The following is a 14403-nucleotide window of genomic DNA, read 5'->3' as shown; positions in this document are numbered from 1 at the left end:
GGCACAAGTCAGGAATATTCTTTAGAGCAAGGCTGTTGTGGAGCCCTGTTTTCCAGGTGAAGCTGCACACCACCGTCACCAGAGGAGGTCTGCATTGCCTCACTCCATTTTCTAAAAGCTCTGGCTCAGGTCTGCTCAGGGCAATCTCCAAGTTTGTACCTTCTGTTTTCCAATCCCTTTTCCTAATACCACTGACAATATGCGTGCTAAATTCACCATGTCCAGTACCTCTTTGTGTCAGCAGGCAAGGAGACCTTCACTCCCCAAAATCCAGCTTCTGAGTCAACCTTGTCATACAGCATGCTGCTTTGCAGATTTATTTGTATTTATTCCATTAGGCAAGTGGCTAAATCGTGCTTTTTATTGATTTTTGTTAAGCTAGTTGGCCTTTAATTTCTAATGAAGACTATGATTATTCTGTACTGTTACCTCCAAATATTGTGAATCATCTTTTGCAACAATATAGCAGGTTTCCCCCTTTTTTAATCCTTTCCATGAAATTCCCAGTCAATTAGTCTGTGTTCTGTGAAGTCCTAAGTGCCAGTCAAGAGGCAGAAAAAGGAGAACCGGGCAGGGAGCTTGTATACCAGCAGGGAGTAGGTGACTTCTGAGAAGAGGAAGGGGCAGATGCGTGCTGAGGGACTTCAAGATGTGCTGAGACTGTTGTAAGCCACATAGGTCCTACCTCACTCTAAGCAGAATTAGGGATGGTGAAAAGCAAGCAAGCCTCAAAAGATCACCCTGCAACAACACAGGGATCAGGTGGGGAAACAGTTACTTTTAATCTATTTATTGTTCTGTCTCACTTTGAGGGCTTTTTCGGGGTTTGGCAAGTGGAGGAGATGTACCTAGCATTGAGTTTAAAAGCCTTGTAAGTATTTTTAGGATGCTTAAGATAAGAGCCTGCGCAGACCCATCTCAGTGTCATGCTTCTCTAGTTAATGCCTCAATATCTGGTATCACTTTTGTAGTTTGTCATCACTAGAATTTTTAAACTCTGCCACTGTGTGTGACTGATATTACCAAAGTCATATTAGTGTAAGGTGTAACAACAGTATTGAACCTCAGTTTGCAGTGGGGATCCATCTAGAGAGTAGGTGCTAAAAAACCCCACAACTCAGCCCCCTGTGTACACACACCACCACCCACCCACCCCAACCCCAAGGACAGATTCATTTAACCTGAAAAGCAGTGGTGCCTACTGTTGCATGGGGCACGTGGTACAGCTGAAGACATCTCTTTGTGAAATGCTCATCTATTATAGAGAGTTTCCACACAGCCTGTTTATCCTAAGCCTCCCATAGGCCTGCTTTTGAGAGTCTGAGATTGTTTGTTTCCTTCAGACTGCTTTCCAGGAGTATAAATAAGCCCAGACTGCTGTCAGGAGAGAAGATGTCCTAACCTGGACAACCCCAGCGGAGGGAAAAGGGAGTGCTGCAGAGGCACATGCAAATAGCCTTTGTGATAAACTGCTCTCAGAACATGAATATAGATAGCTACATGGCTGCTAAAGGTTAAAGGTAAAGCAATTTTCTGTGGTGGTTGTGTGGAGTTTTGAATGTCCTTTCCTCATACAGTGCTGCCCCATGGTGGTGTCCACAGAGCTCCTAGTGACTTGTCTTGGGAGCAGCCGTGAGTGCAACACACAACCCTCTGGTGTGCTTGCCTGCAGAAAGCCTTTCCAGTCACACCTGGCAACATAACAAGCCACTTTGTCTCCTCGGGTATGTGGGGTCCCCTTTGTCATGGGGGGACAACGTGGGGCCACACACTCACAGATGTGTGGTGCGCCTGGGCAGCAAATTGGGTCTTGGCAGCAGCACCGGCTTGCTTCTCCAAACACAGCATGAATGTTTCCCCTGCGTGGTCTTTCACGGGTGTCTAGAGAAACTCTTGAAAAGTCCTAATAGTTTTGTTGGACTGTGCTTAATCCACTGACTGATGAAGGCTAGGACGGATTGGCCTCCACCTTGGTTTGTCTTTCAGCGCCTTGGAGCCAGGCCACCCCTTTAGCAGGGCAGGGGTCTGAAGCATTAGGAACTTTTGTTTTACCACTTCATTACTTACCTGAACAGCCGTCTCTTGCAGCATATGGTTTGCTATTGCTGGCATCATATTAGAATAAAAAATACTAAAAGAAAAATAAAAAATGCCCACATAAATAGAAAAGCCAAACCCAAACCAGAATTCAAGGTTGCTCCTTAAATTTGGGACTTTCTGTTACTTATATGAGAGAAATGAGGGACTTAGGTTTGTTCCCTCCCCCTTAGCCCTTCTTCCATTTTCTAATTTCTTCTGGTTACATTCAGTTTCTTTCCCAGTTGCAGTTCTCTCATCTTAAGCCTGCACTAAGTCATGAGCCAGGGGTGCGTGTTGTTCATCACACCATGAGGACCTCGCTAGCCGTACATCTTGATGCAGTTTTGTTATGGCTGATTGCAGAGTTTGCAGATCCTTTTCCCCCTCCCTCGTAGCTGTTTGTGAGGTTTTGAGCCCTTTTCTTCTGTGAGCTTTGCTGCCATGGTTTTCTTTTCAGTGGTTTGGATCCTGAGGCTAACATTAGCGCTAGTGCCATATTGCTTGTTTTCAGCAGCACTGCTGGACTATTTCACTTTTTTCCTTGCTCGGATCTAATCTCACGGTTTGGTTATCTATACTGTTTGAAGTCTGCCTCCAGCAATCCTGGAGAAGCTTTGGGGTCCTGTGGGTACTGGACTGCTACTCATTACCAGCTTCACTGGTGACTTCCTATGTGCTCTTGGAGAAGTTATTTTGGATGCAGTTTTCCAAAGCAGTGTTGAAAGTAAGTGAGACTTCTGCCTCTAAGCTACTTCAGCCTTTCAGAGCGTTGTTCTGTGTCTTTGTCATCTGTTTGTCTTCCCATCTGTCCTCCCAATGGCTTGTTCAGGCTACCAGCTCTTTGGAGCGCTGCTGCTTCTTGCTGCTGTTTCCATGTACGTGCCTTTGGCCTAACGCAGTGGGTTCCTGCTCTCAGCTAATAATGACAGCATCTTGGGGCAAACAAATGCAGGACTGAACTGGAGCTCACTTTGAATGAATCTGAAATCTAGGCTGGAATGGCCTGACTAGGGGATGCTGATATTAAACGTTCTTTTCTGTTAATCAGTTACATATGGTGGCCTGAATAAATAGGTGTATACAGGGCTGGGCACAGCCCTGGTTAACATTCAGCAGCTTGTATCTGCAGGCCTGGGTCACAAACGGTGAGTGTGGAGGACCCAGGGTCCTTTAGTGAGCCCACGAGTGGTGGTTGTATCCCACCCACTGAGGCAGGGCAGCAGCTCCTCGTCAGGGCTCGCAGATGCCTGACATGTGATTGCACCTAATGCCCTGATCCGGCCAGGCAGCAGTCCGAGAGCCAAAGCAATGCTCTGCCACAGCTGCTGCAAGTGGAAGAAGGAGACAGTAAAGACCCATTAGCCACCCTTAATAAGTCTGTCCCCAGCTGTGACAAAAAGAAAGGTGCTGGAGGTGCAGGTGGGACTGTGGGCTAGTGCAGATTCTTTTTTTTTAATCTCATTGTGGTTGAGGAAATAGAACACACTGCTATGTAATATATGACAAAATATATTATTTGGGCTTTTTTAAAAGGTAAATATTGCCAAGGAGTTTATTCTTCCAGCATTTCCACGTACATGTTAAGATATTTGGATCAACCTTTTAAGAAGAGGAATTTAAAGCAGAAAACCCGATACATGAGTTTACCTGAAGGAGTGATGAGTATGCATCAGTTGTGTCAGAGGCTGATCTGAGGTGCACAGGAGATGGTACCGGGTAGTGTGAGTTGTTGCTCTTTTTGCTGTTTCTTTGCAAGTGGGAAATTGGGGTCTTAACTTTATGGCTCTGTTTTGTAAATCTGGTATAGCATTGCTCACTGGAAAATGTTGTAATTGATACAAAACTGTAAGCATTCTGTGCTACAAGCCTCACATTTTTATCACTTGACTATTACACCACCTGTATGTAATCAGCAACTGGACATCAGATGATAAATAGAAAGTTACTTTAAAATGGAAAACTTAGGCAACCTGATTTTCTAGTTTCATTTTAGATGGACAAGAACAGACACCACAATGCATACTAGTCCCTTCTGTGGACATACTCTCTCAAACAATTCTTAGAGACTTTACTCTTAACTAAGGACATGACTGGCTGAATGCGTATCAAACACGTTGTTATTCATGCTAATATTTTCAAATTAGAAGCTATCTGTGGTATATTTTACAGAAACTGCCTCACTGCTAGCCAAAACCTGAAAGCTGCAGTTACTGAAGGTCTGGCAAGACAGAAATCTAATGTTGGTTTGAAGGAGCAATGTGCTGTGAGTGCCTGACTTGCCTTCAGGAGCAGTTGTGACAGACGGAAGGTTTTAAGTGTACTAACATTTTAAGTCAGGCATATGGTTTAGTGCCTGTGTTGCCCATGCTGAATGAATGTAAAACTGTCCCAGAAAGGCTGAGCTGAGGCAGAAGGTCTGCTCAGAGCAGGAAACAACAGGGGCATCTCTGTGTCATCGCGCCTGGGTACCATCTTCATTTGCAGAGGTGCCCAGGGGAGCATGGCACCTGAATCCCATTGCCTTGCCTGCCTAAATGGCAACCAAAAAATGTGAGTGCCAGCCCTGAAGCGCGCACACACACAGTTTTATGATCCTCCCACCACGTCCTTTCCCCAGGACTATAGCTTCTCTGCCGCCAGACTGCATTCAGCACAGCACAACCACATGAAACCCGTCTGGCCGACTGTGAGGTTTCTGGTTACAGAGCCAGCTTTGGAGTGAGCTTGGCCCCTGCTGCAGTTAATTGGAAATATTTGTCCAGCGAACTTGCCTGGTGGATTTTGTATGCTGTTTGATTTCCTCATTCTTGGTGTTTAATCTGTCATATCAGAACTTGTGGCTTAGTACAGTCGGTTGGTACCGTCTAGAGGAGTGGGGTGGATGGCAGGCGAAGCCAGCAGACAGCGCAGCCCCCAGTGAGGCAAGTCCCATGGATCCCCACCCACTGGGAGGCCTGACGGGGACAAGGGGCACCAGGTTTCGGCTGGAGATTTTGAAGGAGGAGGGCTGATGGACGGCTGCCTGCTGATAGTGGGCGCTGGTTGGATCACTGGCATTCAGTACAATGCTTCCTTTGGGTAAAAGTGATAGAAGTAGGATATCTCTGTGCAGGATCATTGGCTGATTACCCCAGTGTAATTGCCAAGCAATCCTAATTGTGTTTGCTCTTTAGTTCAAAATGTTCTTAACCAAGTCATCTGAACTCTTTAAAGTAAAAGTATTTGTTTCATTGCTGCCTCTAAAAAATATGTAAATCTCTTCTTCCTTGCTTTTTAAACTCGTTGAGCAATACCTTGACTTTGTTTTAAAGCCCTTTTGCCAAGCTTTTGTCTTAAGCACCAGTGACAAGACTATGAAAGGAATTAGAAAATTATTATCGGATTAAGACAGAATCTTGCTCATACACAAAAGACATGTTGATTCCTTGTCCTCCAAAGAGAGCAGTATAGGTTCTGCAATTAAATCTGGTGTAGCCAAATACAAAAGGAGCTTATATGTGCAGTAATGTATGTGGTAGGTAGGAAAGTAATGCATGGAACAAGCTTTGATTTAAAAAAAAATCAACACCCACCCCCAAACAGTTTTTAAAGGAATAGCCAACAATCTCTTTTAATTTTCAGTGAACTAAAGAAATATTATTCTTTACATACAATGGTTATTTCTCTCCATGGTAAAGAGCCAAACTGGGTACTCTTGTGGCTTACTGATTTTATAATGTGTTCTTTCTACCTGTCTCTTACTGATTTTATAACATGTTGTTTCTGCCTCTCTCATCAGCAAAGAGATGCTTTGCTGCATGGGTGGAAATTTTTCTAATTCCATAATAATTTCCTATATAGATAAAATTAGATGGGATACGAAATAATTTATTTGATACTTCTTTGAAAGTTGTCCTCCACATCTAATTTTCAGCAAACAGAAATGCCGTCCTCCATATCCTCTTCCTTGTAACCACAGATACATCCACAGTTTTCATAACAATGCTATGCATATGAGAAGGAAACTTTTTTTTTGTGGAAAATTACATACAGCGCTCTGGATTCCTGTTTGTTACAAAATCTGACCAAAAAATAATCACTTTAAAACTCTACTGAGTGGACTTTCAGCTATTTGAAACTCCCAGCTAACTGATGGTCAGTCTTAAACCATGAGCTCAGTCCTTGCAAACCATAAAGTTAGTGTCAACTGGAATCTTGCATCAGTGAGGACTTCAGGATGTGGCCGTGTGCATTACTCTGTTGCTTATTCCAGTTCCTGTTTTCTTCTCCTTTTGAAAACCCCGTTTGAAGTTGCTTCTTAATCTCCTAAGTTGACTTGAAAGTGCATATCGACCCTTTTAAGTATGAGTCACACCAGCCCTCAGTCATCACTATTGTCCAGAAATGTAATGTTTCCCTTCTCATCTTTTCTTACCCCCTTAACCAAGGGCAGCTATGATTCATACTGTAAAAGGGCTTGATTTGCGTTTGATATGAGTCAACAACTAATTCAAGATCAAGAAACAGCATCAAACAGGCCTTACAAAATGGGAAGGAAGCTTTCTTGTTTACTGTGAGTGAATCAAAAGTAGAAGCACAGACATTATACTTGAAAAATCAAAAGGTAGATTACACTATCTTGAAAACTCCTTTGCACAGATACTAGAAAGATTTGAAAAAAATAGTACATGTTAAAATATACTACGTTCCAAGCAAATCAATATGTTGTTTCTTTCTTAAACATCCCTGCTAAGGAAACAGTTCTGCTTTGATTTCTTTACAGAAATCTTTCTGTTAGACTCTTTACAGGTGAGCAAAACAAGATGAAAAAATCTCCCATAAGAAATCCTTTTAGGAATGCACTTAAAGTGTACAAATCTCATCTTTATTTTAGACATAAGTAATTATGTGCTTACCTGCTATTGATGTCTGTAGGCTTTAATCACCTCTTTAAAGTTAAGTACATTTATAAGTTATTTTCCTCCACTGAGGTCTAAATTAACAAAGTCGGACCTAAGGAGGGGTCAAGACAGGCCAAAAAGTTGTAATAAATCCATAGGTCCCTCCCTGCTAATCTAGAAATTTACTTCAGGGATCTTCAACTAATACCATTGATTAATTCTGGATGAGTAATACAGCTGAGCAGGAGCAGACGTTGCAGGATGATTGTACCTCCTAGTCTTGGGACAATTTTCCTTGGAACAAATTAATATACACACTATAAATCTTGCCTGTCTTTTACATGTTTTTTTTTCAAAACCCACTTTGGCGAGAAGATGACCTGTTTCTTTAAATTGTCTTGAAAGCGGGTACCAGAGGAGATGGAAAGGGTAAATTCTGATAACATAGTAAAGGATTTAGTATCTCTGTTTTCCTTCTGCTTATGTCTTAATATTCAGCTTCTCTTGCTTTCCTTTTCCCATCTGCCACCATCATGGTTGTCTAACTTACTGTACGTTCTGTGAGGCTTGCCTTGTGTCTTTAGGTGGTGGCCAGCAAATCACTTGGCTTTTTCAATGTAAGCCAATGACTGCTCAGAGGAAGAGTTTGGGATAAAGGGAGATGGATCCCTACTCAAAGTCAGGCTGCTTACATTAATACCTGTAAACTAAGAAGGCAAAATAAGGTGTTGGACCTCACCAAGGACTTTCATTTGTCCATGAAGGAGGGGAAAAAATGTAAGTGACGATGCAGCAAATTCTGCATAGCTCTCCATCAGGTTCTGAGCTAGTGCTTTGCTTGTAGCTCTCCACGATGTTTTGTTCAGTCACTTAAACCCATCCTGACTGATCACCTCTGTCTTTTCTAGTCTGTTCTGGTTTTGATCTTGGAGCCTCAGGATGTTTGTCTTTCCTCTTTCTTTTGTGCAGGTTTAAGGTGGGCACTATTTGTGCAGACTGTCTTAGTAATTTTCAGAGAAATCAATAAACTTGTTTTACAGGAAACAAGTGATTTTTATAACTGCATTTGCTGTCAAATACCTTGTGTGCGCTATTTTGTGACTACAAAATCATGTGGTATACTGTCACAGTATATCTTCTGCTTCGATTTGTTTCAATTTATTTATAAAAATATACACAAATGCATTAATGCATCATTCTTTTGATTTTCCTTGGTTTTCCAAGGCAGGTAACTTCTATGCAAACAGAGATTTTATTTTATATGTAAGATCACATATTTCATGGGTGCATACCCTAATGGTGGTATTTCTAGAAATTAGGAATAATAATCCATAACCAAAACATGAACAGTTATTCATCTATGTATGTAAGCCTATATACACCAAATGTGGCCTATAGGACTAACCTTGTTTAAAATTACAGTCAGAGTTTCTTTTCTCCCCCCACAGTTTCTGAATATTCCTAGTTTTGACATCTATTGTTGTGGTGTTGGGGTTTTTTTCCCCCCCTATATCTGCATTAATTTTGAGGCGAGTACCATGTGGTTTTAGCCATTTTTCTCCACTTCTGGTGTCCACAGACCTTTAATAGACTCACTTTTGTATTACCTATGTTAAAATTTTACACACCACTGATCTACAATCTTTGAGTAAAGTACCATCTGCAACATAAATTTATCCTCCAAAGCTGTTAAAAGGAGTAGGTTTACATTCGGAAGGCCAGCCAGCCTTAATCACTGGTATTACCTTTTGCAGAGTCTCAGTTTTGCACTATGGTCTCTTGCAGTGACAGACTGCATCCTGTCTGAGACCAAGAAAATTTTCTCAAATCTATTTACATGAACAGCATCAGACTCTGGTGTTTGTACTACCTCTTTTTTATTGAAAGCTCAGACAGAGTGTCTGCTGACAAAAGGTCTTTTCCAGGTTTATATCTTAGCTATAAATCATCCATCTGCAATTGAAAAAATAACCTTCTCAAGGAAGCTGTGTTTGTGAAACCCTTTTCTCCACCATTGCCATAAGCAGTTTGCAGTCTGCTTCTGCAAGTGAGGAACTGGGGGGGTTGTGCATGCATAAGGGACAAAGACTTTTCATTTTCCTGTTCATATTCACTGCCATTCAGCTGAAATTAGGTTTCCTGCAGCATTAACTAGAGTCTCTGGCAATGCCCATCGTTGCAAAAATGTTGTTGCAAGGCCTCACATAGCAGGCTTGACTGACAATTTTCTATCTCAATTACCATCAGAAAATCAAAGGAAGGGCATCTTCTTCATAAATTGTTCTTACGGTAATTGTTATGATTAGTGTCTTTCATACACTATATATTTTTTGCAGATTAAAGTGTTTAGGTCAACAGTTATGGCAGCCAGTTTGGATAGAATTTTTTCAGACAAATTTATCACTCCTGTGTACTTTCCTTCTCTGTAAGTAGGGAAATATTGATAACCATCTATAACCCCCCAAGGCCTAGCAAGGCCCCTAGATGAGTCCTGGTTTTCCTACCTAAGTTAATTATTCACCCCTACATTTACATTGCCGTCTCTACAGTTCCAGGCTTACACCACTGGCTCCATAACCGTGATACTGTTCCATTCTTTATACTTGCAGCAGAATACCATCGGTAAACTTCAGTACCTTCCCATGCTTGGATATCCTTTTGTGAAACAATACAGGTGCAGAGCATAGCCTGACAGTGACAGCAGAGCACTGTGGTCAGGGGGGGTCAGTTAAAATTTCACAGACATGAACTCTCTAAAGAAATGTTCCACGACCTGATTGAAGTACTTTAGGGTGAGATGAGAGGGGGAGGGGCAAAATACATTTATTAAGAAATGCCTTTCCTGGTAGATATGTGGAGTTCTGTACACAGGCATCAGCTTGGCCCCTTAGAAGGTAGGTATAGGTAAAGAGTTTCCCCTTTCTCTTCTGGAGCTAGAGAAGAAAGACTTCTTCTAAAGGTGTATCAGTTACTCTCTGCTAGATTCAGAGCAATAAGTCTAATTTCTTCCTGAAGTTTTTGTCCAAGTACACTTCTAAGTATGTGTTGGCGCACATATAACAAAGAAATTGAGTTCTGTTAAGTTTATTTTGTATTCCACTGATAGCTTTTTTATTCCATCAAAAAGAGCTGAGCATATGTTTCTATCTTTTAATGGCTTCTGTCCTCCTACTGTATTCACGTTCTTAACAACCTACTATCTGGCATTTTTACCTTTTGAGTAAGTACTCCCTTTCCTGAAAACATTTTATAAGAAAACAATTATAAATGTTATTTCTTCAAGATTTTGTTATACTTTCACATGGAGTGAAAGCATATATCCACACAGTATCGATATGGAGTATGCATCTGCATCCACACATAACAGCTTGATTTCACTCTAGTGTCATCAAAAAAAGCATTTATCAATTCTTTTTCCTATAAATAGGTTTTCTTTTCAAAAGCATTTCTGTAACTTCAGCTAACTAGTAGCCTGTACATGCTCTTTGGGTGAGAATAACTTATGCACTGAAGTCTAACCTATAAAAACATGGTATTTCAGTAACAGGTTGTAGCTATATATGAAAACAGTCCCCCAACATTTTCCTCTCTTTTCCTTTTCACAGCATGGGCACGCACATTCTGTTTATTTTTGTCCTGGGGTTTGACTATGTCAAAGCCTTGCTAAAGCCAAGGTATACAACTTGCATTGCCTTCCCCACTGCCTTTGTCTACAGGGATGGTCACCTTGCCGGAGAAGGCAGTGAGGCTAGTCATCATCCCCTGCCCTTGGTAAACCTGTGTTGACTGCTCACAGTCACTTCCTTGCCCTTCTCATGCCTGGAAATGGTTTCTATGAGGATTTGCTCCATAACCTTCCCAGGGACCGAGGTGAGGCTGATTGACCAGGACCCTCCTCCTTGCTGTCTTCTTGCAGAGCTGTGTGGTATTTGTCTTTCTCCAGTGTTCAGGAATTTCCACAACTGTCATGACCTTTTGAAAAGGACGGAGAGCAGCCTCACAATGATGCCAAGCTGCTCCTTTAGCACCCTCAGACCCATCCACTCTGGTCCATGAAGTTCTGTACATCCAGGTGGGTTAAGTGATCCCTAACATCATCTTCCTCTGCTGTGGGTACTGCTTCATGCCCGTGGACTCTACTAGGAGGCTCGGGGACCTGGGAGGTCCAGAGACAAAGCCTACCAGTGAAAACTCAGGCAAAAAGGCATCATGTAACTTAGCCTTTTAGATGTCCTTTGTCACTAGATCCTAATGAGCAACGGGCCCGTGCTGTTCTTAGCCTTCCTTTTGCTGTCAATGTACTTAGAAAAATCCCTTCTTATATTTCACATCCCTTGCTAGTGCCAGGTCCAACTGAGTTTTGGTTTTCCCAGCACCATCCCTGCCAGCTCAAGCAGTGTCTCTTTTACTCCTGTGTAGCTCATCCGTGCTTCCACCTTCTATGGGCTTCCTTTTGGTATCTAAATCAGATCGCTCTTCCTCTTCAGTTTTGGTTCTGTGCACCACAGAACCCCTTTACTTCAAGTTCTAGAGTCTGCCTCCAAATTTATGGTACCAGATAATGCTCATTAGTGATCATCACTCCAGTGAGAATTTTGTGTTGGAATTTACAAGCTATAACGAGTCTTTTCTAGAATAAGCAAACAGTGAAAAGAGGGAATTAGAGGGCTCTCCACAAAGTTAGCTAAATCTAAGGACAGGATAAAATTAAAATGCTCTGTGCCTTTTAGAGGGCTAGTTCTCTTGCAGTATGTGTCTTCTTTTGCTCTAACCCACAAAAACGTTGCCATCTTTCCTGCAGGAGCAATAATCTGGGCTTCTTTTTAATCATGTTCCAGTTACTCTTGTGCTTGATCTGGAAAGGAAAATACATGAGGCCAATACTTGGCAAAATTTTTGTATAGAATTTAAGAATAAATAGATATACCAGTGAGCTAATAATCAGCAAAAATTCATATCCAAAGCTGATTGTGAAAAATATGTATTTGCTTTTTGAAAATGTTTCCAAACTTACATGCATTCCACAAAGAAACTGTTAATTCTGATTTCCCCAGTTTTCTGTGTGAACCACCTTCCTCGCTGAATAGTCCACAGACATTCACTGAAAGTACTGATACTTAAGATGATGTTCTACTCTTTGTCAAAGACCGCTGCTTTAATAGGATTATTTACATTGCATAGATTATATTTTTAATGGTTTGGGGGTATATATTTTCAAAATTATTTTATTCCGGCATTCAAGCTTTTGGGAATTCACCTCATCCCAGTATGCTTTGAACTGCTCAAATATTAGTTGAAGAACAAGAATAAATCATAAACAGGATTGAGTAAAACTTAATTTTGCATTTCTAATGAGTTGTTTACTGATCATCTCACCCATTTGTGCAGTAGAGAATTGGGGAGGCGCTTTACAGCTAAAAGCTGAGTGCCTGTAAACTCATTTTTATTTGTATGGGATAATGCCAACTCTGATACAGATTCAGAGGAATGACAAAGAATGTTTTTTATATATTTGTCTTTTATATGTAGCATAGGTTGTAGACCCAGATGGATTTTAATTAAAATAAATACAAAGGAAAACAGGTTGAAAAAAGTGATCAGCAAAACATGAAAAGTTTTCTGCTTCAGAGCATGATTCAGATTGCTGCTCTGATGGCTACAGAGTCATATTTACGCATTGCCCATGATCTGTTTGGGTTTTGCATTTTCACTTTAAAGAAGTTTACCACAAAGTTTTGATTTATTAAAGTACTCAGAAATTAAATAATAGCTTGAAGAATGTCAGGTTAAATGGCATCTTTCAGTGTTCACAGCTGATTTTCCTGCATTTTGGCACAACGTAACTCTAAGCCAGTGTGTCACAGTACATGAAGTTCCTGTGAAAATCGGTCAGGATATATCCTGTAGGATTGTTATGGAGCATGCAACCACAAAATATGGATCAGAAATGTAAAAATGGACCCAGAAATCTGCAACTGGTTAGGGCTGTGCAAGATGTCCACAATGAAAACAGAAACTGCATGAGATTTGTTTAGTTTGAGGAATTGTTTAGAAATTCAGAATAAAAACTGCGTTTGTCCAAAGGTTTGCTCAAGTTCACTAATTCACCTACTGACTCCAAATTAATTTTCAGATAAACCTGGGTTGATTTATAAACCAGTATCAAAATCATGCTAACTTTGTGGTTTCGTACAGTTTAAACTGGCCATGCTACTAATCCAGGTAGCACTCGGTGGTTTTGGCTGGGTTTTGACTGGCTATTTCAAGTTCATTAGAGCCCAAGCTCAAGGTGGGAAGCCTGGAGCTCCAAGCCTGCCCCATGCCCTCCCCGGGAGCCTTTGGCAGGGCTGCAGGAGCCGCGCAGGGGAGCCGGGTCAGCTTCTGCAAGGGCAGGACTATAACTGAAGGAATCCGTCTTTCTCTCGGGAGTAGAGGCATTTCTCTGTTTAGTTGCAGAAGAAAGCGCGTGTGTGTGTGCCTGTAAAAAGCTGAAAAGCTGATTTGGGGAGTATGCATTCAGGCAGAGGAGTAACTGCTGCAAGTTCAAGAGCTATTTATCCAGTTGTGAGTTGAGAGTGTTTCTACTTGCGTTATTATGTCTACTAGTATTAACCTCTTTCTTCAACTTATGCCAGATTTTATCAGCAATACATGTTTTGAGAGATGAGTAACTATTTTTGGAACAGTGCTTGTGTTTCCGTGACTGTTTCTTCTGCATCTGTCTTTGGTGATTCGGAAGCAAATTCATGCACTTGTCTTCTCTGAAGTATAACCCGCCGTGCTTCTCCTGTTATGTGCATAATTCCACATATTAAATTTATTTCTTGTGCTGTATTTATTTTCAGTCACATGTCTCTGTGTGCATTTAAAAGGAGCCACAAATATTTACGAGGCAATTTTAACACTTGCCACTTACTTTTGTGGGGCTTGGTATTAGAGTAGGTACTTTACTAGCTGTGGCTGTACCAACCTTGGCTGATATTTCCTAATTATTCATATCTAGAAGTGTTATCAGCCATCACAGAGTGTTACCAGCATCATTTTAAGCTCTCTTCACCTTCTTCAGTCTGGGTTTTATTTGAAAAGCAGACATGCAGTCCCCAGCGAGAATTAAAGTAGAAGCATTAGCTTGCAAAATATATGCCAATGACCTAATGATTCTGACATTTCCACAATACAAGCTTTACAAGAAGGCATGCAGACAGCAAAGTCTGTTTTTCTATCTCATATTTTTTTAATGGCTAAATGTTTGGAGGAAACAAAATGGATTTATTCTGCTCAATCCAGGGTATAATATCAGGACTTATCCGGTTCCGGGCCCCAGGGCTTCAGACAACTAACAAAACACATCTTACTTCTGCTCTGCTAGTTCTCTGTTATGCTTTTCACATGCAGGAAGAAAGAGTAAAAGCATAACCCAATTGAATAAAGCAGCATGGCCTGC

The sequence above is a fragment of the Falco cherrug genome, chromosome 5 (genome assembly GCF_023634085.1).
Source record: "Falco cherrug isolate bFalChe1 chromosome 5, bFalChe1.pri, whole genome shotgun sequence".
Lineage (NCBI taxonomy): Eukaryota > Metazoa > Chordata > Aves > Falconiformes > Falconidae > Falco > Falco cherrug.
The sequence above is the reverse complement of the archived record's forward strand: the minus strand, read 5'-3'. Positions refer to the sequence as shown.